Consider the following 23,622-nt stretch of genomic DNA (forward strand, 5'->3'; position numbering starts at 1 on the left):
CAGCAATAAATATGTTCAACTAAACACACACTAGTGGTTACTAAATCCTAATTGATAGCTGGAGACCCAGACTGTACTGATGGAGGGATCCTTATTATTTTTTCTCTGCTCCAACAATTTGAACGTTATTCAGGTTTTCGGCAAAATCTATCAGGAGCAATAGGAATAAGCTATATTTGCCACTTACATACGACATGCATGTTTTTGGACAAAAAGATGCAAAAATGGCACATGTTAATATATACCAATGAAGTCTGGGTATTCACAAAGTCCCCAGCCTTTGAAAGCAGTAGGTGTAGGCCGCTTGTGGGGAATCTTATAATATTACAATACCCTCAGCACAGAAAATATAAACTGGATCCATATAGAGATCACTGATGAGTAATTTTAATTACCGTAATCTGTATAAGAACAATCGTAAAGGTACAAGTCATATTGCGGTAAATACAAAATGTGCAGAATATGTACAGTACAAAATTACAGAATTACATATGTCGGAGGACAAATGGGTTCTACATGAAATTTTTATTGTGGATGTGATCATATATATTGGAATATATAGTACACAAAGTTACCAAAAACTGTGATCATCATCAACAGTATAAAGCTGTAATATAAAGGTACGTCAGGGTTATAATGCCTTATGTAGGTATACACTAAGTATAATAGCACATCGTGGTATATTCAAGAGTATATGAAATGAAATGGCAAAATGGAAATTAGATCTAAGAACACATTGGCTGTGGTGCAAATCTCAATATTGTACTGTTAAGTTGCATACACATTAGACCAGTGCTCCCCAACCTGTAGCTTGCGAGTCCAAAATGTGTAGCTCACGGCTGTCTGCCAGTTTTGTACATTAGCACCTGGTCTAGCAACCAGCTTTGTAGAGAAGGCCTCCAGATGGTGACTTTTATGAGTAAGCCCACATAGAAGTTCTGCATGTGTATACATGAAGGACATGGGGGGAAGGGGAGAGAAATAAATATAGTAAGCTGTATACAGGATGATGCTGTTAACTAGAAAGAAGCTTGAAGTTGGATGTGATGTGACAGTGTCAAGGGTGTGCTTGATATGAGAGTAAGGAGAGTAGTTATTCTGCCTATATTGCCACAAGGTCTCAGTGTGCTTTCTGTGGGGAAGCTTTGGCTGTCTTCATACCGGTAATGGAGGGCTCTGAGTATCATTACTGTAGGAGGGTGGGCTCGGATGTGGCTGACGACCATCTTTCTGAGTTACATGTGGCTCTCAGAGTAACAAATGTAGGGGACTGCTGCATTTGACTAACGTGTTCCAAACTCATTAATGGGTTCAGCCAACAGTCTAATGTATATAAGGGCCCAAGACAAATGATTGTCAGGGGGAGTTAAGAATCTGGATTGTCTGATTTTAAATTTTGGACTGCTGATTCTTTGATTCTCCCTGAGATAAGCCGCCGCCAAAGATGTCTGGCAGTGGCTCTTTGATAGAGGCGTATAGGCAGAGTTTATAGCCTTACAGTCCTTGCTGCTGCAACCTAAAACCAACAGTCATTGTCAGTGATACATTCTTTTCTATTCCCTATTAATACCGCTGTTAACTGAATTTTGTGTACGGATAGGTGATGGAGGAGGAATAATTTCAGATTTAAGGATGACAAGAAAAAGAATAAACCATGAATAGTTTACCCTTTTAGGGAGGGAAGGGGTGCATGGTAATTCATCCGAAAAAAAAGAACATTTGAATTGCCTTTATGTTCCTATGTAGTCATCTAGTGGGGTTGAGATGTCTTGGAGAAGTCCAGGCCTTGTTCAGTTTGACAACAAACAGCTTAGCGGCATTTTCAGTTGACTGGCGGATGCATCTAATAGTTATATTATTATGCCCCTGGCGGCACTAAAAACCCACAGAATCACCTTAAGCAGGGAAGGAGCAGTGACTGTGACCTGCGAGCCTCATATTTGCGTCAAGTCCATGTAAAATAAAAATAAAGGTGCATTCATACAATGGGAGAAAGGCCCAAACGCACCTCTTGTATGAATAAATGGACAAAGGACTTGTGGTGTGCTTTCCCCGGGATGGGTAGGAGAAGGTTAATGAATTTTCTTTGGTAAAGGTCTCCAAGGAGCTAAAAAAAATGTTTTGAAACCCCTGTTTCAATCTATTCGAAGCCCTGACCGGGCACATGAGGCACTGCCACCCACCTTAGCTGGAGCAAAATCGGAGTCGGATGCCTGAAGGTCCTTACTGTGCCTGTTGTACCCTGAGCAGTGGCCTCGAATCTGGGACTCCTTGTTGTTGGCCACAGAAATCCCACTCCTTCTAAATGTAAATGTTTTCTGAGACCCCACTCTACGTGTGTTCCAGGGTGTATTGGAGTGCCTCCTTGTAACTTTTGGAAGCCCTTGCACGTGGTGAATGCGCTTTACCAGTCTAGAGGTCCCACTCCTTCCAAATGTGGAAAAAAATGTTTTCTGAGGTCCTTTTCTATGTTTATTCCATGGTGTAATGCAGTCCTTCCTTTACATTTTTATAGGCCTTGCACTTAGGCTATGTGCACACGTAGGAAAAGAGGTGCAGAATTTTCTGCACAAAATCGCATCTCCTGCCAGAATCCACAGCTGTGGATTTGCTGCGGTTTTTATGCGGATTTTGTGCGTTTTTTGAGCGGAATTGATGCGTTTTTTATGCGGATTTTCTGCAGTTTTTCCCAATGCGGATTTCTATTATGGAGGGGTGCAGAAACGCTGCAGATCCGCACAAAAGAAGTGACATGCACTTCTTTGAAATCCGGAGCAATTCCGCACTGATTTTTCTGCACCATGTGCACAGCTTTTTTTTTTTTACATTGATTTACATTGTACTGTAAATCACAGTGCGGATCTGCAGCGTTTCTGCGCAGAAAAAAACGCTGCGGATCCTCACTAAATCCGCAATGTGTGCACACAGCCTTATTTAGGCTTCACCAGTCTGGGAGTCCCACTCCTTACAAAAGGGAAACAATTTCAGAAATCTCATGCACATCATTCCTTTTTTTCCTAACTGAAATGTAAAACTGCTGCATTTTTTTAAAGAAGGAGCATAGTATTTTGCAGCATTTTGCAGCGTTTTTTCACCTTTCAATGCAATGAGAAAGCACAAAAACGCCGTAAAAATGCTATGTGTGAACATAGCCTAAGGGGTGGAGAAGGCAGTTTTTCTCTCTTTTAATAATAATAATAATAATAATTTTATTTATATAGCGCCAACATATTCCGCAGCGCTTTACAACTTATAGAGGGGACTTGTACAGACAATAGACATTACAGCATAACAGAAATCACAGTTCAAAACAGATACCAGGAGGAATGAGGGCCCTGCTGCTCGCAAGCTTACAATCTATGAGGAAAAGGGGAGACACAAGAGGTGGATGGTAACAATTGCTTTAGTTATTTGGACCAGCCATAGTGTAAGGCTCGGGTGTTCATGTAAAGCTGCATGAACCAGTTAACTGCCTAAGTATGTAACAGTACAGACACAGAGGCTATTAACTGCATAAAGTGTATGAGAACATGATGGAGGAACGTGATTATGTTGTTGTTTTTTATTAATAGGCCACACAGGGATAATTAGGTTAATGCGTTGAGGCGGTAGGCCAATCTGAACAAATGAGTTTTTAGTGCACGCTTAAAACTGTGGGGATTGGGGATTAATTGTATTAACCTAGGTAGTGCATTCCAAAGAATCGGCGCCGCACGTGTAAAGTCTTGGAGACGGGAGTGGGAGGTTCTGATTATTGAGGATGCTAACCTGAGGTCATTAGCAGAGCGGAGGGCACGGGTAGGTTGGTAGACTGAGACCAGAGAGGAGATGTAGGGCGGTGCTGAGCCATGGAGTGCTTTGTGGATGAGGGTAGTAGTTTTGTACTGGATTCTGGATTGGATGGGTAGCCAGTGTAATGACTGGCACAAGGTAGAGGCATCGGTGTAACGGTTGGCGAGGAATATGATCCTGGCAGCAGCATTCAGGACAGATTGGAGCGGGGAGAGTCTGGTAAAAGGTAGGCCAATTAGTAGAGAGTTACAATAGTCCAGACGAGAATGAATAAGTGAGACAGTAAGAGTTTTTGCAGAGTCGAAAGTAAGAAAAGGGCGAATTCTGGAAATGTTTTTGAGATGCAGATAAGAAGAGCGAGCCACTTTTTAATTTTTCCGTATATACAAGTCATTATACAGGAAAGAATGTTTCCTAATATTTTTTCCTGTAAAATCTGTTTCATCTTTGGTTTGGTATGTTCTATTTTCAGTCTGTAAAAGTGGCGTAATACTCTGACCACATTGTTCCCAGCTGCGACCTGGGAGTCATAGATGCATCCAGGCACCTTCCTCATGCTGTTCCCATTCCATTTGAGCACTTTTTCCATCCATTTCAGCAATTTTACTGCCCCCTAAACCTCCTGGGACAATGCTTTAGTTTCCCATTCACTTCCATTTTACTCATTACTCGAGTAGAACACTTTGATGTCCTCGATTCGATCAGCTGAGCATTTTAGTGCTCACTCATCACTCTACGACACCTCTCCTTTATTTTGGAATAGCCTTATGACTACTTTATATATTTTAAGTGGATAGAAGATTGGCTAATAATACAGTCCATCCCTTTCAGTGGTCGGTCACACTGGAGAGTAGCCAATTTATAACTCGGGCGAGTTATATCTGATGTTTCATCAGACAGAACTCGCTCCAATGTTATATTATGGAGCAGTGCCGACTAGCACTTATTTTCTCATACAAGTCTATGGGTGCGTCTTGTAAAACATTGGACTTCACTCAGGTGTCATCCGAATGTAGTTCAATATATGCCGACTCACAGAATGGAGTCACTCGGATTATGCTCGTAGCAGAGTTTGAGCCAAGGGTCATTTATAGTATCCAATTCTGTAGAGAATCATCGGATGTGACTCGCCAGTGTGAACGAGCCCTAAATATGATGAGTACATGGGTGCCTCGGACTCCTTTTTGTTTTGCTGCTATTGTCAAGTCAGTACTTTATAAAGAGCAGTATGTTTTCATCCTGTCATTTTATGTTGTTGTTCTATTTTATTTTCTAGGGAATAACATTTTTATTTCAGTTCACCTTGTAAATTCTAGGAATAAAAAGACATAGAAAATGATTTAATAGACAGGATTTCCAACAGATGTTCTGCATAACTGATCTTTGTTACAAACTTACTGAATAGTATATTAAAAATGGATTGAAAACAGAGACAGCTTGTAATCCACTTTCCTCTTCTTTCTAAAAAAAAAAAAAAATACAAAACAGCAGCAATGTGCCTGAGCTGTGACCCAGATTTTAGAACTTATTCTAAGATACCCTGTTCTACAGCCTTAGTTGACGTGTTACGATGAGAATGTCCTGACGCATGCCCTGTATAAGCATACATTGCGCATATGTCGACCATAGCTTCTCCATCAAAAAGAGAATATATATTATGTTGCATACCAAAATAGTCCTATAGACATTATTCTCCGTGTAGGGAATAAAAGCGCTTTGAAGATAGGCTCTGTGGTCTCGATGGAAAAGAGTCTGTTGCCGCATGTTAGTTCAGTGAGGGTTCTTTTATTCAGACTACGTGTTCTTGCATTTTTTACTGACTTCAATTGGTTCATTAGCAACTTTTTATTTCCCATCAATTTATAAACATGTTTTTCATAACTGTTTTTATTTATTTATTTATTTTTTTAAATGGGTGGTCCACATGTAAGTAGGTCCCCATTTCAGTCTTTAAAAATCCCTCTGTACTTGTAAAGCCTTTGTCATTATTTTATGACTTGAAAAAGACACCAGTATGGCATTGAAACACTTAATCAGAATAAAAGACTCCTCATTGAATTACCTTGCAGCAAGAGACTCTTTTTAATCCGCGCAGCCTATCTTCAAGGAGTTTTTATTCCCTATGTGGAGAATTTTTACCTGCAGGCTCCCACAGCCCCCATTAACATATGAGCAACATATGGAATTCCAAACAGGGGCATCATGTAGTCCCCTTTTTTTCTTTCCTCTTTAAATATGGTCACCCTATTGTTTGCGTTTTTCTTCAGAGCTTCTTTCTACACTATAGATATGATTGGCACATATGCCGGTCCTATGCACGTAGCATCAAAAAACTAATAATGGAGCTTTCTAAAATGACAAAAAGGTCTTTGTGCTCCGCTCAGTCTCCAGGTCTAAGATCAGACTGCTACCTCTGCACCGTCTGTAGCTACACTGCTTGTACTATGGGAATATGGTATTATAAATTAAATATGTTTATTAGAAAAAGAGAATAGTTCCAAGAAACCAGATTAGATTAGAGGCCTAGGCTTCAATAAAACAGCTGATGGCTAAGATTCAGAATTCATCTAAATAACGTGATAGTGGAATCACTGCCAATCTGTATGAAGTAATTACATATCCTAATTATCAGTGCTTGGAGGCACTTCTTAGGAGTATGGGTTGTATGCCATGTTGTTATCATCATCCATCTGCCGGGCAGACGTGATTCACATTACCTACTGAAGACTGGTACTGTTTATCTTATAAGCCGCATAAAGCACTCAGGGAAATGCAACTCAGACTTCAGAAGACTAGCTTGTGGAATAAGTAGAAGAGTGGAGAGGTTTGAAACTTCATCCCGTAATTGTAAAAATACCACTTTATTCACTGTCAATAGCCTGGGTCTGTGGGTCGCCCTTAAAATGCGGGGTCAGATAGTATGCTGGGAAAGCGCCCAGTTCTCTTTTTTCCCACTATACAGAATATATAACAATGATTTTTCTGTCTAATTCTGTCATTTTAGCGCTGTATATACAGTGATACTAATCAGATTCACTTGAAAGAGGCCCCGAATACTCGGTAATAACTCTTGCTAGGATGAAGCAGTCTGAACAAAATGTGTTATGCGCTCCTCAGTATAAGGAGGTTTGAACAAGCCAGAATGCCCCCGCATAGGAGCGATGAGGTATGCGTTTGTGACATTTAACTTCCGGAGTTAAAGGAAGATTACTTCCAGCAAGATGGGGCAGGATGTCAAACATCGGCAAGGAGCATGGCAGAGATTGAGTGCATTTCTAGCAAAAGGTTCATTTTAACTGGCTCTGGCCATCCCGATAACTGTGACACTACCAGACTTCTTTCCTTGGATATGCTCAAAGGAAAAGTCTATCAGAACAGACCTCGAACTGTGGAAGATTTTAAGGAAAACATTGAGTGCAAAATTGCTGTTACTATCTCTTATATCCCTGCTGATACATTGAGGAGCATGGAGCTCCACTTCGAGACGTGTCTAGCTGAAAATGGAGATCTTTTCCAGCATCGCATGCAAATGCAATCGATTACACATATGTCAAGATATGTAAAATAAATTACAAAAACGGAGAAAAAGCAATGCATATATACTGTGCACCCCTGTAATAAGACATAACAAGGACTACTTTATTGTCAACATAGCACGAAACATTATAAAAACATCTAAAAATCACATAGCACCCCCATCCATGCAAGGATGATATACCTATAGAAGTGCCCTATGAAGACACAATACATCCAGCAAAATTAGACAACAGGCATATGGCAATATAAATAAATATCCATACAAAAAATATATATGACAAAGATGGATAAAGAACCGTCTAATGTCAATGTTGTCTAATTAGTTAACAGCAGGGCAACAATTGCGTAGTACATGGGAACAATCGATAAAGGACACATTGGAAGGCAATAGATGGGCATCCCCATTAGTGCCTTGTGAATATCAGGCCCCAAAAAAGAGAGAGGGTCTCATGCAATAACCAAGGTGGGCAATAACAATCCATCCACCCCCCCCCCCCCCGCTATATGTAGTAGGGATCGAGGACAGAAAAATGGCATTATGAAAAAGTAAGGACACAATAGAACAAAAGGATCAAAAGATGAAGGCAAGCAAGATTCGAAGTATCAAATAGAGCCAACCGTGCCACATAGAAGCCTGGAGGTTATCCAAACAAATGCTTAGAAAGCATTTCCTAAAAGTCCTCAAAAGATGCAGAGACGCCTGCAGGGGGGCACCCAGATGGAAAGGAGCAAGCGGTGGGGAAGCAAGAGGGTGTAGGAAGGCCCCACGCGTATTGCTGCGGTGCAGCTTCGTCAGGGGAAGATATGTAAAGTATTCTAGTGGTTCAGACCGCTTCATCCTAAAGAGAGTTAGAACAGAATATTCGGGGACTCTTTTGAATTACTCTCCCTGTATCTTCTACTTAAAAGGAACCCATCAGGTGCTTCATGTTGCCTCAATCCTGGACAGCAGTAATCAGACGCTGATCACATTATTGCTGTAAGTTATGTTTTACTTTGAAATGCTGTGGTATTTAAGAGAAACCATAGTTTGAAAAGCCAGGGACTTTGTGTCTCGGACAATAAGTCTAATGCCGATCCCTGGCTGCTTCTCCTCTTCCTGCTCGACTAGACAGATCGGTCTCTCCCTATATATATATTCATAGGAAGAGACCTGACATTCATGTGGTGCAGTGCAGAAGGAAGTTGCAGAAACTTGCTTTGGGCTAGTCATCTAAGATGCACAGTCCCCATCTAGCTTTTCAAAGACTGTTTTTTTCTGAAACAGGGCAGAATTTCTGTGTAAAATATACATGGTTACACTACGGAAGCCAGTGTCTGATTCATGCTGCCAATGTAATACGCAGCATGAATCTCCTGACAAGTTCCCTCAAGGCACTACTATTCTCAGCCTTTTTAGGGACATAAAAATATAAATATAAATCTGGTATCGCTGTAATCGCACCATCCTGAAAAATAAAATCGTTTAATTACTTATACCGCATGAGGAATGGCGTAGAAAATAAATAAAACCAATTCTTGACCTGCTGTTGATTCGTTCATTCTGCCTCCCAAAGATCAGATGGAACCTCAGGCGTAAGATTCCCTATAATGAGGCAGATGGAGGCACTGTGGATGTAGTCTGGCCTATGATCTGGCAGTGTTAGTATTTTTAGGCGTGTATTAAAGTGCCTTAGGACACAGTTTTGTGCACCTCTGAAAAGAAGGACACCGCTAAACAGAGGCCAGACGGAGTCTAGATTAACTCTGCTGCCTCATTATAGTGAATGGATCCGAAGGTGGTTTCATCTGAATCACGTCACTCAGGGATTTAGATGGAAACCCCAAAGTAAGTGCCCAGCTTAGAGCGCCAGATAAACGTGATCCCAAACATTATGGCAAATGTTTCGAATAAAATCTTCAACTCAAACCACAAGAAAAGTAAGTCCCCACTCAGGTCCGTCATCTGTTAATGAAAATATAGGGGGCTTCCACATTACTGATAGTCCAAAAGCTCTGTAAAAGCGCTATGGCTCTTCGTCCCCATAAGAAATCTAGCAAATTCTACATTCCCAAATCCAAATGGCCCCTCGCTTCTGAGCCCCACATTGAGCCCCACATTGTGCCTAAACTACATTTAGCGTCAACACGGCTCACTCGGCTGAAAATGGAGGTAGACACAGGTACAACGTCTCTTTAAGACTCTCACTGGTTTATTAACGGTTAGCAAAAATAAACAGGGTCTTTCTGGCCTAAGGGAAAAACAAAACATAACATACAGCACAGTCCATGTTGTTGCGGTGATCCGCCCATTCAGGAAATTCAAATAAAGTGATTTATATTTCTTGTCAGGACACACAGCACTGGAGTTCCACTCTCCAGGCCTACTGAACACTGAATGCCTCAGAAGGCCTATATAAACCCCAGACCACACCCTGGGGTGGAGATAAGGTGGACAAACTCCCACCTGCTCTATGGTTGTCCACAGAAACACAGCCCTTAAAATGGCCGATTAACCCCTCTCAACATATAGCGTGCTGGAGCAAACTTCTTGGTTTCAAATCACTGAAGCTAATAGCCTCAGTGAAACATATCTCCCCTCCAGAACTTTGCCAGTGACTTTGTAATAGTAGCAATAAGAGGTCGCTGGGCATAGCGTACTGAGCACTACAATAGCAAATTTGCAAATTTAACTCAGCAACGTCCACTGCTGCTTGTTTTGGGAAAACACCAATGAAGTCAAATCATCACTACACCTGTAGATAAATGTATAATTTCCAAAATTGGGTCACTTGAGGGAAGTATTCTGCTCTTCTAGCACTTAGGGGCTCTGTATATGGAGTCTGCAAACTAATCAAGGAAAATCTGCACTCCAGGAGGTAACCAGCATTCCGTCCCTCCCAAGTCTCGCCGTGTGGCTAAACAGTAATGTACAGCCACATATGATGTATTTCCACATTAAGCAGAAATTGTGTGATAAATTTTGGTGCCTTTTTATCCATTTTCCCTTGTGAAAATGTAAAATCTAGAGCAAAAACAAATTTTGTGGGAAAAATGTAATTATTTTTCTTCATTGCCCAATGGTATAAAATTCTGTGACGTACCCATGGTGTCAATATGATCACTTCACCCTTAGATGAATTAATTGAAAGCTGTAATTTGTAAAATGGGGTCACTTATGGGGGTTCTGGTGTTCTGGTACCTGAGGGGCTCTACCAGTGGGTAATGGCACCTGCAAACCATAACAGTAAAACATGCAATATATGATGGTGCTCCTTCCCTACTGAGTCTTGCAGCGTGCTTCAAACGTAGTTCCTGATTACGTGTGGGGTATTAGCATACTCAGGAGAAATTGAAGAACAAATTGAAAGGTCTCGTTTTTCCTGTTAGTGCAGCGCCCCAGAGTCCTGGTCGTTGCAGTAATGTCGCTCTGCCACTAAGGGGAGTGATGTTACGTCTGATTGCACTAAAGGAGTTTCTCTGACCAGGTAACACTCACACTACACTTCACACTCCGGCCACCAGGGGGGGTGGTTCTATCTAGTAGGCCACTCCTCACACTCTGGTAAAACTGGGGGTTGGACAGGAAGACAGGGAGAGAAGTAACTGGGAAGAGCTAGTGAGAGGACCTGTCAGGGATGGGATCCTGGCAGACTCCTAAGAGCAGAACTAACCAGTGAACAACGGGAATACAGTAAAAAGGAATTAGGACCAGAAGGAGTCGTGCTGTTAGACCGAGGCAACATCCTTCTGAGGCGCAAACAGTCGGTGGCCGGAACGCCGAGCAAGTAAGAGACTCTAAGTACTACTGCAAACCACGGCCGGACAGCCAATTATAGGTTGGCTGTCTCACACAAATCACCTAAGCAGACAACGGAGGCAGCTGTGGGAGAGGGGCGACTCTAGGGTCCCGGAAAAACTCCAGGCCTACCCCGTCATACGGGTGCGTCCTACCATATCACCTGGGGGACGGAGAGAACGAACATGAAAGACAGGCAGAATCAGATGTGAGGACTATCCCGGGAGCTCAGCAGGGAAGAACTACAACACCCAGCGCTAGAAGGTAGACACTGATTCCCACCTGTAAAGGGAACTCCTGATGTGCCTTTGGACCGGCCGGTCTTTGACAGCCCTGTTGACAGCGCTCTGGACTGAGGACTCTAAAACCTTCAGTAAAGAGGTAAAGAGACTGCAACCTGGTGTCCTCGTTATTTACTACGACCTACACTGCACCATCTACATCATCCCATACCTCCATCTTTATTGTACGCCCCACAGCAGGGTCACGGACCGGGTCTAGCCACCGTGACAACCCCAGAACAGAGACTCAGAGGCCCGGTACCGGGTACCTCTCGGCCCTGCGGCAGTGGGGGCGCTACAACTTGGCGTCACGAACAGGATCTACTTAAGCCTGAAGAATCAGGTCATGTGTGCCTTGGAACTGTGATTTATTGTGCTTGGACTGTAACTTATTGCAAAGACTGTGCGTTGACGATTGCCGCCAAGAGTTCCCGCCACGATTCGCCATCGCAGTGTGCGGAGGGAGGAGCCACAGCTTCGTGGGCGGAACCGGCCAAAAGAAGCGCAGAACGAGAAAGCGCGGTAACGTGCCGATCCCGGAAGAGGAACCCCGATCTCCAGCAGGTTAGTGGAGGAAGGGCCAGCCATGTCCGAGTCGGGAGGAGCGGAGGAGGAGGCCGCAACCGGGGACGCAGGGGCACCTCCGGGCCCCGCAGCGGGCGAAGCCGCGGCCCTAATACCACCACCGGTTGCCGCAGAACCCGCTGCCCCCAGCAGTCAGTCGGACACTGCCGCTACCACAAAGGCCATAATGCCCTTCTCTATGCCGTACCTGCCCGGAGCGGCCTGGCTCCCGCGATACTCCGGGGAGTCGCATACATTCACTGACTTTAAGGAAGGGCTCTGCAGCCTGCTCGAGTTCTATCCCCTGACAGAGCCTCAGAAGGTTCATATGATAACCGGCCAACTCTTTGGGGCGGCTCTGAGAGAATTGAAGTCCTGGCCCGCCGAGGATAAGGGACCTGCACAGCAGATTTTCGCAAAGCTTAAAGCCACCTTCGATACTCGCACTGCTACAGATATTAAACTGACCTTCTATGGATGCAAACAGAGACCGCAGGATAGCTTACGGGACTATGCCCTTAATCTCCAGGAGGCGATGCGGGCCATTAAGCAGAGTGACCCCGGCAGCATGCAGGATGACGATAAACTCCTGAAGGAGCGGTTCATTGAGGGGCTCCTGTGCAGTCACCAGCGGGGCCAATTGCACTTCTTGGCCATGCAAAATCCAGACTTGACTTTTGCGCAATTCAAAGAAAAAGCTATCCAGGCATTGCAGGAGCGACAGCCCAGCCATGCAGCACCCCCCCGGCGCCCCGCTCTCACATACCACCAGGAGGTGGCGTCGGATGCCCCAGTCGCCGCCGAGACCGATGCCCAGAGCCTAGAGGACGACTCCCCTGCAGGACTTCGCCTCCAGATGCAGGAGCTATCCAAGAGCGTTGCTGCCCTGGCCCGGACGGTGCAGTCCCTACAGGAGGCCCCCAAGGAGAAGATCCAGTTGGCCTCCAGACCAGAGGATGTCCCTTGGATGCGACAGAGGAGGACTCCGCCGACCAGAGGCCGGAACGACGATCGCTTCCACCAGGACGGACGACCCATCTGCCGCCGCTGTCACCAGGTGGGCCACCTTGCAAGGTACTGTCCTTTAAACGAGCAACCCCTGGGGCAAAGGGCCAACCCCCAGGAGTAGGACGGTCAGGCCCGCAGCATTGGAGAACCAAGTACATTGGAGGACGACCAGTTCTCCCTGTAGTGGTTGATGGAATCCCCTTGAACGCTTTGCTGGACACCGGTTCTCAGGTGACGACTATACCTTACATGCTTTATAGACGGTATTGGGAGGACACCGATATTACTCGTGGCCCTGACGATGATTTCACCATAATAGCCAGTAATGGTCAGCCGTTGCCACAAGTGGGGTATAAGGAGGTCACCATCAAGGTGGGGCAGGTGGAATTGAAAGCCCAAGGGATTGTGATTGTTGATATTGACCGTCGAGAATGTAATCCCATGATGACTATTGGTACTAATGTTATAGAAAATTGTCTTGCAGAAGTTATTGTTTTGTTGCAACAGGTGGCAGAAACCACTGGCCACAGTGAGCAACGTGCCCTGCAGAAGGAAATCAGAGCTCTGATGCAGAGACAGCAGGTAGAGCTGACTGGTGGTGAGATTGGTCGTGTCACTGTGAGTGATTCAAACCCCATCGCGATACCCCCCAGGAGTGAAATGTTAATATGGTGTCGGGCAGCCATAGGCCTCAGGGGAAAGGACTACCAGGCCTTGGTAGAACCCGTATATTCAGACAATAGGCCTACTATTCTGACAGCCCGGGGGTGGTCGACGTCCGCCAGGGGAGAGTGCCTGTACGTGTCCTCAATTGTGGGGAGGAAGAGGTTCACCTCACCAAGTATGCCACGCTTGCCAAATTGTTCACTGTTAATAATAGTGTGATACAGACACCTGAACCCTTGGTCCCGTCAAACGTGGCGGAGGACAACGGTTCTGCAGAGCACTCGAAAGACTGGTGTCGGGAATTGCATGTGGGCACTGACTCTACCCCATCCCATCAAAAGCAGGGGGCCTACAGGGTGGTACACGAGTACGAGCAGGTATTCAGCAAACACCCCTTAGATTTTGGGCAGGTGAAAGGGATCCAACACCATATCCCCATGGGAGATCACCGACCCATAAAAGAGAGATATCGCCCTGTACCCCCAGCTCATTACCAGTGTGCCAAGGACATGTTGCGGGAAATGAAGGAGGCTGGGGTGGTGAGAGACAGCTGTAGCCCCTGGGCAGCTCCGTTAGTCCTTGTTAAAAAGAAAGATGGTACAATGAGAATGTGTGTTGATTACAGGCAGTTGAATCGCATTACACATAAGGACGCATACCCACTGCCCAGGATAGAGGAGTCTCTGGCTGCCTTAAAATCTGCTAACTACTTCTCTACCTTAGATCTTACCAGTGGGTACTGGCAGGTTCCTGTAGCGGAGGCGGACAAAGAGAAGACGGCCTTCACGACACCAATGGGTCTCTGCGAATTCAATTACATGCCCTTCGGATTGTGCAATGCTCCCGGGACGTTCCAGAGGATGATGGAGTGCTGCCTGGGACACATGAACTTCGAAACCGTGCTGCTGTATTTGGATGATGTCATTGTCTTCTCTAAGACCTACGAAGACCATCTGAAGCACCTGGCCGAGGTGTTTGAAGCCCTGTCCAACTTTGGCTTAAAGGTGAAACCGTCCAAGTGTCATCTGCTGAAACCTAAAGTGCAGTACCTGGGCCATGTGGTGAGCGCTGAAGGAGTGGCCCCAGACCCCGACAAGGTCACGGTGATCAAGGACTGGCCAAAGCCCAGTGACCTTCACGAAGTCCGGCAGTTCCTCGGGCTGGTAGGCTATTACCGGAGGTTCATTAAGGACTTTACCAAGAAGGCCGCACCCTTGCAAAACCTGTTGGTGGGCCAACCAAAGAGGACCAAGGGGAGGAACACCCCCTTTGATTGGAACGAGGAGCTGGAGGGATCCTTCACTTGTTTGAAGTCGGCACTGACGGGAGAAGAGGTACTGGCTTACCCCGAATACGACCAACCGTTTGTGCTGTACACAGATGCCAGCAATGTGGGATTAGGAGCCGTGCTGTCCCAGGTCCAGAAAGGCAAAGAAAGGGTGATCGCTTACGCCAGCAGGAAAGTCCGTCCCACGGAAAGAAACCCTGATAACTACAGTTCCTTTAAGCTGGAATTCCTTGCCATCATCTGGGCAGTGACAGAGAGGTTCAAACACTACCTGGCCTCCGCGAAATTCACCGTCTTCACGGATAACAATCCGCTAACGCATCTGGATACTGCCAAACTCGGGGCCTTGGAACAGCGGTGGATGGCCCGGCTGTCCAACTATGATTTCACCATCAAGTACCGGGCAGGACACAAGAATGCCAATGCCGATGCCTTGTCCCGAATGCCCAATTTGCCAGAAACGGGAGAAGACCCGGAGGCACTTGAAGAGGTGGAGCTGCCTGCATTCCATCGCCCCAAAGCCACTCAGAACTCTCATCATGTGAAGAACAGGCACAGGAACCAACCGGATGCCACGCTGAATCCCCTGCCCCATCACGGATGGGCGGAAACTCAGGATGGTGACCCCGCGGTCCGTCGGGTGAAAGAGCTCTTGACGCAGGCAGGGTTGCATCCCGGCCCAGATGATCCACAGGAAACCCAACAGCTGTGGAAGGGGAGAAGCAAACTGTTTATCCATGATGGCAAGCTGTGCAGGAGGAGCATCGACCCACGTACTGATGAATTGGTGTGGCAAATAGTGGTGCCAAGGCGAGATGCGCCCATGGTTCTGGGAGCCTACCACGATGGAGCCGGACACTTCGGATGGAGGAAGCTAGAGAGGCTACTCCGAGGGAGGTTCTATTGGATTGGCATGAAGAGAGCCATTGAGAAGTGGTGTCGGGAGTGCAGTCCATGTAGCCTGCGCAGGAAGGACAGTGGCAGCCAACGGGCTCCCCTGCAGCCTATCATCACCAAACGGCCGCTCGAACTGGTCGCGCTGGATCATGTGAAGTTGACACCTAGCCGGTCCGGCTATATCTACGCTCTTACCATCGTAGATCACTACTCCAGATTTCTGGTGGTTGTACCTGTCAAGGATCTAAGGGCCAGGACTGCCGCCAAGGCCTTCTAGCAGTACTTTTGTAGGCCCCATGGCTACCCAGAGAAGGTACTGACTGATCAGGGACCAGCATTCGAAGCAGAAGTGTTCCAAGAGTTCTGCCAACTGCACGGGTGTAAGAAGATCCGAACCACGCCGTACCATCCTCAAACCAATGGGATGTGCGAAAAGATGAACCAGGTGGTGATCGACTTATTGAAGACCTTGCCCGTAGAGGAACGGAACCTGTGGCCGACAAAGTTGCCTGACTTGGTGGATATCTACAATCACATCCCAGTAAATTCCACCAACTGTACTCCAGCGTACCTAATGAGGGGAAGGCCTAGCCAGTTACCCGTTGATCTGGACATGGGGGTCCTAGTCCCCGAAGATACCTCGCCGGATGCAGATTGGGATGCAGAAAAGCAGCGAAGGTACCGCAAAGTACAGGAGTGCGTGGAAAGAAGTCTCGCCCAGGCTAGGCAAAAACAGGAAAGGGACTACAACCAGCACGCTCCTGCGATTCCCCTGTCACCTGGTGAGCAAGTACTTAAACGAAAGAGGAGACTTCACAAGCTCGATGACCAATGGGAAGCAGAACCGTATACCATCCTGCCATCCGATTTCGACAACACGAAGGTCTGTCTCATCAGCAAGGACAGAGGGGAGACCTCGACAGCGGTATCCAGGGATCACCTTAAGGTCTGCCCCGATAAGTTGAGAGAGAGGGACACGGCCCCAGGAATCTCCCCGCCGGTGGAAAAGGAGAAGATGATCCATACCGTCCTTGGTGACTTTCCCCAGTCCTGGACTCAGATAAATCAGGCCATCGTGGTACCTGTTCTAACGTTTCAACAGCCGGACCCACCAGAAACAATGGTGGTACCAGATCATCCGGCCCCGCAACCTAAACAAGCCCTACCTGAAGATGCCATGCCAACCGTTGAACCGGCAAATCCTCCCTCTGCTATCGGTGAGCCTGCCGTACCTACTGTTGCCAGCAGCAGCAGCCCTGAGAGCTTCAGCCTGCCAGTGCTACCCAGACTCACTGAAAGTGTAGCTAGAAGGCAGTACACTACACCAGGGGTAGCAAGTATAGTGGGCCCTGTTAGGCCAGTAGCAACCCCTGTGCTGCGAAGGTCCACACGCAGCACTCAGAATCAAATTCCCCTCCGCTACAAAACTTAGAGATACTAATAAGGGCTGTTATTTAGTTGAAAATGTTTGTGTATATATCTTTTGTTACAGGTTTTAAAATGGACAATAGAGTAATGGACGGTGAATTACTCCACAAACTTCTAAAAGGGGACCCCTTTGTTTACCCGGGGTCCCCGCTGTTTCAACCACTGAACTGAGAGTCATAAACTGTGCATGACCTAACTTTTGCAACGTTCAAGAGTCCTCACCTCCCATAAAGGGAAGCACTGCTATGTTTAATTGTTTATGATATTTCAAAATTTTGTGTGTTTTCTGTTAACATGTAATGTTGTTCTTGTTTTCCCAGTCCGGGAGTACTGGATTTAACCGGGGGGGGAGTGCAGCGCCCCAGAGTCCTGGTCGTTGCAGTAATGTCGCTCTGCCACTAAGGGGAGTGATGTTACGTCTGATTGCACTAAAGGAGTTTCTCTGACCAGGTAACACTCACACTACACTTCACACTCCGGCCACCAGGGGGGGTGGTTCTATCTAGTAGGCCACTCCTCACACTCTGGTAAAACTGGGGGTTGGACAGGAAGACAGGGAGAGAAGTAACTGGGAAGAGCTAGTGAGAGGACCTGTCAGGGATGGGATCCTGGCAGACTCCTAAGAGCAGAACTAACCAGTGAACAACGGGAATACAGTAAAGAGGAATTAGGACCAGAAGGAGTCGTGCTGTTAGACCGAGGCAACATTCTTCTGAGGTGCAAACAGTCGGTGGCCGGAACGCCGAGCAAGTAAGAGACTCTAAGTACTACTGCAAACCACGGCCGGACAGCCAATTATAGGTTGGCTGTCTCACACAAATCACCTAAGCAGACAACGGAGGCAGCTGTGGGAGAGGGGCGACTCTAGGGTCCCGGAAGAACTCCAGGCCTACCCCGTCATACGGGTGCGTCCTACCATATCACCTGGGGGACGGAGAGAACGAACATGAGAGACAGGCAGAATCAGTTGTGAGGACTATCCCGGGAGCTCAGCAGGGAAGAACTACAACACCCAGCGCTAGAAGGTAGACACTGAGTCCCACTTGTAAAGGGAACTCCTGATGTGCCTTTGGACCGGCCGGTCTTTGACAGCCCTGTTGACAGCGCTCTGGACTGAGGACTCTAATACCTTCAGTAAAGAGGTAAAGAGACTGCAACCTGGTGTCCTCGTTATTTACTACGTCCTACACTGCACCATCTACATCATCCCATACCTCCATCTTTATTGTACACCCCACAGCAGGGTCACGGACTGGGTCTAGCCACCGTGACAACCCCAGAACAAAGACTCAGAGGCCCGGTACCGGGCACCTCTCGGCCCTGCGGCAGTGGGGGCGCTACATTAGCCCTTATAAAAATTAAACATTTTGGGCTAAAACTTTTTAGCTATAAAAATGTAATTATTCTTTGCTCAACGCCCAATGGTAGAAATTTCTGTACGAAACATGTGGTGTCAACATGCTTACTGCACCTCTAGATGAATTCACTGAGAGGTTTAGTTTGTAAAATGAGGTCACTTATGGGGGGTTTCGGCTGTTGTGGCACCTCATGAGCTCTTCAAATGTGACATGGCAACCTCAAACTAGTCCAGCAAAATCTGAACTCCAATATGGCGCTTATTCCCTTCTGAGCTTTGCACTGTGCCTCAAAAGTAATTTTTGACCACATATGGGGTATTGGTGTACTCAGGAGAAAATGCACAAAAAATTGTATGGTCCATTTTCTCATGTTACTCATGTCCAAATGAAAAATTTGGTGCAAAACGAACATTTTTGCAGGAAAAATGTGTTATTTCATTTTCACAGTTTAACGTTATAAACTTTTGTGAAGCATCTGAGGGTTCAAAGTGTTTACCACACATCTAGATAAGTCCCTTGAGGTGTCTAGTTTCCAAAATATCATCACTTTAGTGCGGCAAATGCAAGCCATATCGAACAAATTTTGCCACTCTCATGAAGTGCAATATGTCATGACAAAACTATGTAAGAATTAGTGGGATCCGTTGAAGAGTTCCAGAGTGATTACCACATAAAGTGACACTGGTCAGAATTGCAAAATTTGGCCTTGTCATGAAGGTGAAAACAAGCTTGGGGGTGAAGGGGTTAAGTTAACCTAATAATCAGCTGATCACTGCGGTCAAGCTTCAGTGGCCTGGTAATTAACACTTTTCACTATGGAAAGTTGCAGCTTGCTAGTAATCTGAATAAATGTCCAATCATGTAGGACATGTTCAGGCTGGGTCCACCAGAGCTAGGGATGCTTTGTTGGCAGCTTTCAGATCTAACTAATAGAAATGGGTCCAAACCAGCAGAACTACCTCAACTAGGTCCATATATCATAGACATATAGTAATGATACTTCATGGTAACACAACCCCTTTTTGTACTAGTGTTTGTTTCTGGTGCATTGAAAGGCCTTATTAATAAATCAAGTCCTGATCCCACTGACCAATTTCAGGGTCATAAGTCACCAACAGCAGCTCAAAAGAACAAACAAGTCATTTGTGAGGGCTTTTCTCTAGAAAGCTTCTTTGCTAAGGTTAATGCTGCTCTGTCTGAAAAGAAACCACAGTGTTCAGCTCCTGCAAACTGCTCCCTGCTCTAACAGTATCGCCATTCCTGTGGTCAGACTGCAAGAATCTAAGGAGTTTTTCAGGTTATTCATGCAGTATTAGGCTGAAACGATGGCTGGGGGACCACCACGGTGCAGGAAGACTACCGTACACAAGACGAGGTGCAAACAACAAAGGGTAGATTTATTGGAAGGCAAGGAATTAAGTGGATGAGGAAGATGCAAACAGGGGTATGCAATGGCAAAAGATAATTTACAAGAGTTATATTCTTTAGCTTGTCCGCAAAATAGCATGGTGCTCCAACTGTTACAGACTCAATATATGTCACACAAGTAAATGCAAACAATAAGCCTTACGGCTGCCGTGTTCTGCCTATTGAAGCCTACACTAGGCCCTGACATGTGCACAAAACAGGAACAAACTCCCGGTGATGTTGGGGACTCAGATCCAGTCCCTGGAGGGCCCCCAGCAGTCTAGTACGGCTTTCTGCCAGCTCTGTGAAACGTGGTCTTCTCCTTGCTTGAGGTACTCCTGGAAACTGTAAATCCCTTTCTCTGTATCTTCGTGGCTTCTCAAACTCATACAGGACAGGCATTCTTGCTGCACCCAGAAAAGTCTGTCAAATTTCACAAGTCCACTCCGTTACAGGCTGTTGGTCCTCCCTTTGCTCAAACAACACAAAGTTCTTTCTGCAGCAGCTTCAGTTCTCACACGCTGTCCAGGCTCCACTCCCACCCTCTACTCAGTCCAGTTCATTCACACAGTCTATTGCAGGGGAGAAGCAGAACATTCCATCACGCCAGACAAGGGGGTGTAGTCTCTTAGGCCATGTGCACACGTTCAGGATTTTTAGCGTTTTTTTCGCGTTTTTTCGCTATAAAAACGTGATAAAAACGCGAAAAAAACGCTTACATATGCCTCCTATTATTTTAAGTGTATTCCGCATTTTTTGTGCAAATGTAGCCTTTTTTTCCGCAAAAAAATCGCATCGCGGAAAAAAAAGCAACATGTTCATTAAAATGCGGAATTGCAGGGGATTCCGCACACCTAGGGGTCCATTGATCTGCTTACTTCCCGCACGGGGCTGTGCACACCATGCGGGAAGTAAGCAGATTATGTGCGGTTGGTACCCAGGGTGGAGGAGAGGAGACTCTCCTCCACGCACTGGGCACCATATAAGTGGTCAAAAAATAAGAATTAAAATAAAAAACAGTCCTATACTCACCCTCGATGTCTTCCCGCCTCCACTGCACGCTGCCGTTCAGTTCCTGTAGCTGGTGTGCGGCGAAAGACCTGCCGATGACGTCACTGTCCTGTGATTGGTCGTGAGCGGTCATGTGACCGCTCACGTGACCGTGACGTCACGGAAGGTCCTGTGTGCACAGACCAGCTATAGGAAGAGGAGCCGGACGCCGGTGAGGAGATGTCTGGGTGAGTATAAGCATTTTTTAATTTTTTTTATTATTTTTAAACATTCTATCTTTTACTATAGATGCGGCATAAGCTGCATCTATAGTAAAAAGTTGGTCACACTTGTCAAACGCTATGTTTGACAAGTGTGACCAACCTGTCAGTCAGTTTTCCAAGCGATGCTACAGATCGCTTGGAAAACTTTAGCATTCTGCAAGCTAATTACGCTTGCAGAATGCTAAAAAAACGCGAAAACAGACAGATTAAGGAAGTGGAGCAGCGCCTTCAGGCGACAATGGCGTAGAACAGATCTTAGACCGGCAGGGCCGCAGCATATTTCTGTGAAGTACTCTAAGGGCGGACGCACACTCTCAATCTGCACCTCGTAGATAGGGCAGTTAGCATACACTTGCTCAATTACTCTTTAAGGCTGTACTTCCCATCTCTCACTTAGTTTTCCCTTGGGGCGTTTCTCTCTGACTAATACTCGGTCTCCGGGTTGGAGCGTTAACTCTTGAGTCGGTTTACAGCCCGTATGTTCTTTTTCTTGCAGCTTCTGACCCGCCAACCACCGTATCGTTTGCAATAGTTGCCGATTCTCTTTCACCCATGAGGTGACAGTTTGCTCTATCAGCTCCTCTGGCTGTTCCACATTCAGCTCAATGATCTCTCGTCCAGCTCTTCCAAACAGCAGTAGATAGGGGGTATAACCCGTGGTGGAGTGGACCCGATTGTTGTAGGTCCAGACCAACTCTGGCAGGTAGTCTGGCCAACACGCCTTCTTATCCTCCTCCATCGTTCTCAGCATTTGAAGTAAGGTTCGATTGAAGCATTCACATGCTCTGTTGCCTTGATGGTAGTAAGGAGTGCTCCGGGACTGCTCAATGCCATACATATGATACAGTTCTTCCATCAACTTGCCTTGGAAACATGCGCCTTGCTCGGAGTGGATGCGCTTTGGGCACCCATACACCCGGATGAAGTCTTGACAGATGGCTCGCGCCGCCGATTCCGCAGTCTGATCTCTAGTTGGGGTGACTACTGCAAACTTAGAGAAATGATTGGTCATCACCAAACAGTACTGTAGCCCCCGGGCCGAGTGTCCCACGAGGAGATAGTCGATCATCAAGACTTCTAGCGGCTCTTTAGTTTGTATGGTCTGGATGGGTGCCCTCTGTTCGGTACTCCTAATGAGGTCACATACTTGACATTGCGGGCAAACCTCTTCCACCACAGACTCCAACCGGGGGCAATACACATACCGCTGTAACCATTGGTAGGTCTTTGTGGGCCCGAAGTGAGCTCAAAATTCGTGGGCTTCTTTAGCTACTTCTTGAGCCATTCTTCCTGGGATGTCCACCTGCCACCTTACTTCCATATCTTTTGGCTATTGTCTCTTACGATATAGCACTGACTCTCGCACTTCCAATCTATCCCACTGGTGTAACAAACTCTTCATTTCAAAGTCCAGATCATCTCTCTCTTGTTTGCCAGGCTTCCGCTTCTGAGTTACCCACTATTTAATCTGTCTCAGCCCTTCGTCTTCATCCTGAACATGTCCCCATTCCTCATTGATTCTCCACAGAGACCGGGTTAATGCGCAGGCCTCCCTTCTTGACTGGGCCGCAACCAGTGGGGGCTTAAACTTACGAGAGTCTGGTGTTTCCTCCTCTTTGAGTTGCTCATCGAGATCCTCCATTGGAGTCTCTACAGTCACTCTTGACTGCCCATCAGCATTTGCGTTTTCGGTAGCAGAGCGATAACGGATGGTAAAGTCAAACTTGGCTAGGCGAGCCACCCACCGTTCTTCTAAGGCTCCCAATTTAGCATTCTCAAGGTGGGCCAGGGGATTATTGTCTGTTCGAACTTGAATCTTGGTCCCTGTCAGGAAGCCCGCAAACTTCTCTGTCATGGCCCACACCAGAGCCAGGAGCTCTAACCGGAAGGAGCTGTAATTGTGATGGTTTCTTTCGCTGTCTCGCAGGGACCTGCTGGCATACCCAATGACTCTCTCATGTCCATCCTGTATCTGAGCAAGTACTGCATCGAGTCCATGAAGGCTACCATCTGTGTACAACAGGAACGGTTGATCGAAGTCTGCGTAGGCCAAAATCGGGGCTGAGGTAAGGGCATTCTTTATAGCCTGGAAGGCCTCGTCTTGTCTCTGGGCCCAAGGGATGTACTGGGTCTTTGGAACTCCAGCGGTCCCCCTCAGCAGCTCATTGAGAGGACCCACCACCTTCGCGAAGTCTTTAATGAACCGGTGGTAGTACCAGGCGAGCCCCAGAAAGGCCTGGAGTTCTCTCACTGTTCGAGGGACTGGCCACTTCTGGATAGCAGCCTCTTTTTCTGGTGAGGGTAGAACTCCATCTTGTGACACTATGTGGCCCAGGTACTCGAT

Source organism: Ranitomeya variabilis, chromosome 3 (assembly GCF_051348905.1).
Source record: "Ranitomeya variabilis isolate aRanVar5 chromosome 3, aRanVar5.hap1, whole genome shotgun sequence".
In the NCBI taxonomy this organism is placed as follows: domain Eukaryota; kingdom Metazoa; phylum Chordata; class Amphibia; order Anura; family Dendrobatidae; genus Ranitomeya; species Ranitomeya variabilis.